Raw genomic sequence first — 4,547 nt, forward strand, 5'->3', positions numbered from 1 at the left:
GGCGGGTTCAAATCCATCCCGCCCTCCCCCCCCATTCCACAGTTTGCCTCGTTCTCAATTTAGAAAACCAAAAATCTCTCATGAATCAAAAGTTACAAAGAGACTTTGCCGTGTCGTAACTCTACGATGGCTTTTCCCTTGATTGATTCTTATACACACACTGTTGGATTACCATAATGTGTTCTTGTGGCAAAAATTCTGGCAGGGGCGGGGGAACGGACTTGGGGGTGGAGGGAGCCGGGATTGGGGTGAAGTGAGGGAGAGGGGCGGTCAGCAGGGGGAGACGGATGGGGGGTGCGGTGCGGAGCGCAGGTAGGGAGGGAAGTAAATAACAAATGTTCTGGGCTCCACCTCATCGGGAGTGATTTCAATGCAATGTTTCATCATAGCAACCGGAGAAGAGAGTGTTTGGGGTTTAGGCTATCAATTACAGATACAGTATGTGTAGGCAGGCAGACACTATCATTTGGCTGATTGTCACCAGTCCACAGCAGTGACACCAGGAAGTGATCCATCACTCTATTACCTGTGACACGTGGAGAAGGATAACAAGGCGTAGTGGAATCATGAGGGACTGGGGCCCCCTCCGATACCAAGCTCTTTAACATGCTCGGGGACACACATTCTAATGCAGACATTTAACCTTCCTACCTTCAGCCATTTTTCTTTCTGTTCTTTGAGACAGGGTAGATTGATGTATTTTGACTTGGAATAAACAGAAGCTTCTGCTGTTGATTAAACTCACATTGGGTGCACAGTGCTTGAATGGGTGTTCCCTGTGTTGTTTACTCCAGTGAAGGCCAAGGCACATCTTTGGTTAATGCTTGGCGATATAATAAATTGATGGTCAAGTTTCTTTCACCCCCTACCCCTTTCATACAGACAATCTGAACCTGCGTAATGAAGGTGCTTTAAAGGGAAAGGCTTTTGTTTGAAAGGGGTACAAAACACCTAAAACAATGGTGCCTACCTTACAGATGTAGCAAAGTTATAGCAAAGAGATAGCAAAGAGATAGCAAAGAGATAGCAAAGAGATAGCAAAGAGATAGCAAAGTTGACCTCAAACTGTGACCAAGGATACTACCTGTAACAGTTGCACTTAAACATAACTGAGTAATCATTCGTACTGTAAAATCAATATGAGAGTGCCCAATACAAAAACAAAGTATTATGCATGGTACTTTGTATTAGTATTAAGACAACAAACAGAGAAACGGTTTATAGAAGCTTGATTTAAAACACAAAATCACACACAGCAACCTATACATTTTCTCATTATCTTGGATAATGATAAAGGGAAAAAATGAGGCCTATATTTCACCCTAACATTTCTCTGGTGGTACAGTATCACGATAATGAGACCAGACAACGCAGATATTCCTGGTTGACCTTCTCGAACAGAATTCAATGATAACAGACAATACGCTGCCAATCTTCACAATAACACCATGCCACGTACGCACACACAGCAGACATTGTCAAAAAGTAAAAACAGCAACGTACACGTCCTACAGAGAGGCAGATCTGAAAAAAATGATTTTTAGGAACTCTAAAAAATCCTAGAAATCATCATTTTCATGTCATTATTATTTCACTTTGGGACCTCTATTCTACAGATTCCCTCAGGTGAGGTTATTCTTCCACCTAGATGACCCCTACCCTGGCCTTACCCTGCTCTACAATAACCACAGATAACACAGAATGAGAGTCAACTTTAGTCCTCCCATTGCAATCTCTGTCCTGAGCAGTGACTCTATCAATCTGGAGGAGTAGGGGAAGATTGCCTGATTTGGTGCCCAGGGAAACCTCATCACTCTCGGGCCACATTGAGTGTCTGACCGACCCGGCCTGGAGCCCAGGCTTGGCTCTCTGGCTCATTGCTGCTCAATGCTGCTCTGCTTAACATTATCACCCTCATCTGTAAACACAGTCATCCATCACCTGGCCCACATGGCAGCCCCCCTCTTATCCAAACAGATAAAGAAGGTGTATGCTCTTATAATTTGCTCATCTCTAGGAGAAGGAATAATAATAATCTCTACTTGATGTACAGTCAGTGGCTCCCTCCTCCTACTCTCTATCGCTCTGTTTCTCTCTGTTTCTCTCTGTTTCTCTCTCTCTCATTCTCTCTCTCCACGTTGCTCTCTCATTGGGAGCTTACTCACTTAAATTCTCTCTCTGTGCCCCCCCCCCCCATCCCCCCTCTGTCTCCTCTCCAGTCATAATGTGCTTGTGGATAGTGTATTAATGACGCAGCCTAATTTGACACCTCAGCGTGGTGTAATGGATTAAAATGCCGTGCCGCCATCCGTCTGGCCGGCACAAATAAACCGTTCGGTGTAAATATTGTAATTCATACCGCCTCTCGCTCAGATGATAATAATCTTAGCCTGTTGATGCCTCGCAGATTAAAAAAATCTGACGATGAGCAAAGAGGGGAAGGGGGACGAAGGATTCGCTTACCGCCCCAGCAGATCCGCAGTTGACACAATCTCTATTGCACTCTACACTGCCCTTTCCCACTTGGACAAAAGCAACACCTATATGTGAGAATGCTGTTTATTGACTAGAGCTCAGCGTTTGACACCATAGTGCCCTCCGAGCTCATCACTAAACTAAGGACCCTGGGACTGAACACCTCCCTCTGCAACAGGATCCTGGACTTCTTGACGGAACGCCTCCAGGTGGTGAAGGTAGGCAACAACACATCCACCAGACTGACACTCAGGGGTGCATGCCACACGGACACCACACGGGGGCCCCTCAGGGGCGCATGCTTAGTCCCCTCCTCTACTCCCTGTTCACTCATGACTGCGTGGCCGCGCACGACTCCAACACCATCATTCATTTTGTTGACGACACGACGGCGGTAGGCCTGATCACCGATGACGATGAGACAACCTATAGGGAGGAGGTCAGAGACCAGGCAGTGTGGTGCCAGGACAACAACCTCTCCCTAAACATCAGCAAGAGATAGGAGCTGATCGTGGACTACAGGAAACGGAGGGCCGAGCACATCGACAGGACTGTGGTGGAGTGGGTCAAGAGCTTCAAGTTCCTAGATGTCCACATAACTAAGGATCTACAGTGCATTTGGAAAGTATTTACACCCGTTGACATTTTCCACATTTTGTTACGTTACAGCCTTATTCTAAATGGATTAAATAATTCCCCCCCCTCATCAATCTACACACAATACCCCATAATCACAACGCAAAAACAGGTTGTTAGATTGTTTGGCAAATTTATAAAAAATAATTCAGTATTCAGACCCTTTACTCAGTACATTGTTGAAGCACCTTTGGCAGTGACTACAGCCTCAAGTCTTTTTATGATGCTACAAGCTTGGCACACCTGTATTTGGGGAGTTTCTCCCATTCTTCTCTTCAGATTCTCTCAAGCTCTGTCAGGTTGGATGGGGAGCGTCACTGGACAGCTATTTTCTGGTCTCTCCAGAGATGTTCGATCGGGTTCAAGTCCGGGCTCTGGCTGGGCCACTCAAGGACATTCAGAGACTTGTCCCGAAGCCACTCCTGGGTTGTCATGGCTGTGTGCTTAGTGTTGTTGTCCTGTTGGAAGGTGAACCTTTGCCCCAGTCTGAGATCCTGAGCGCTCTGGAACAGGTTTTCTCAAGGATCTCTCTGTTCTTTGCTCCGTTCATCTTTCCCTCGATCCTTACTAGTCTCCCAGTCCCTGCCGCTGAAAAACATCCCCACAGCATGATGCTGCCACCACCTGCTTCACTCTAGGGATGGTGCCAGGTTTCTTCCAGACGTGACACATGGCATTCAATCTTGGTTTCATCAGACCAGAGAATCTTATTTCTCATGGTCCGAGAGTCCTTTAGGTGCCTTTTGGCAAACTCCAAGTGAGCTGCCATGTGCCTTTTACTGAGGAGTGGCTTCCGTCTGGCCACTCTACCATAAAGGCCTGATTGGAGTGCTGCAGAGATGGTTGCCTTTCTGGAAGGTTCTCCCATCTCCACAGAGAAACTCTGGAGCTCTGTCAGAGTGACCATCAGTTTTTTTGGGCACCTCCCTGACCAATGCCCTTCTCCCCCAATTGCGCAGTTTGGCTGAAGTTTTTATTGCGCTTTCCTTGGTTATCCATTTTTGTTTTTGATATAGCTAGTCTGATGGCTATAATGTGTGAAAAATAACGTATGCTTTTGTGTATAAAGGGTTCACGAAGAAAATATTCTTGAGACATAAAGTAGATAAATAAATGTAATAAAATGGAAATATCAACACGTTACTATAGTGGGCCAAATCCTATAATCCCTGTCACATAGGCTTATTTATTGGTTTCAATAACGTCCCTAATGTCAATGCCACACGAGAAGATATTTACGTTCTTCGGAAATATATTTACAAAGTTCCTAAGAAAACTATGAATTCCTAAGAACATTTTGAGGAATTGCACGTACAAACTTTTCCTTCCTTAAGAAACTTCTTACGTTTTTTTTCTTCGTAAGTAGTGGTTTGTGAATCCAGCCCCAGGTGTGTGTATGCAGATGTCATGGTGTGCTTGCATGTGTGTGCATGTAA

Source organism: Salvelinus sp. IW2-2015, linkage group LG13 (assembly GCF_002910315.2).
Source record: "Salvelinus sp. IW2-2015 linkage group LG13, ASM291031v2, whole genome shotgun sequence".
Classification (NCBI taxonomy): Eukaryota; Metazoa; Chordata; class Actinopteri; order Salmoniformes; family Salmonidae; genus Salvelinus; species Salvelinus sp. IW2-2015.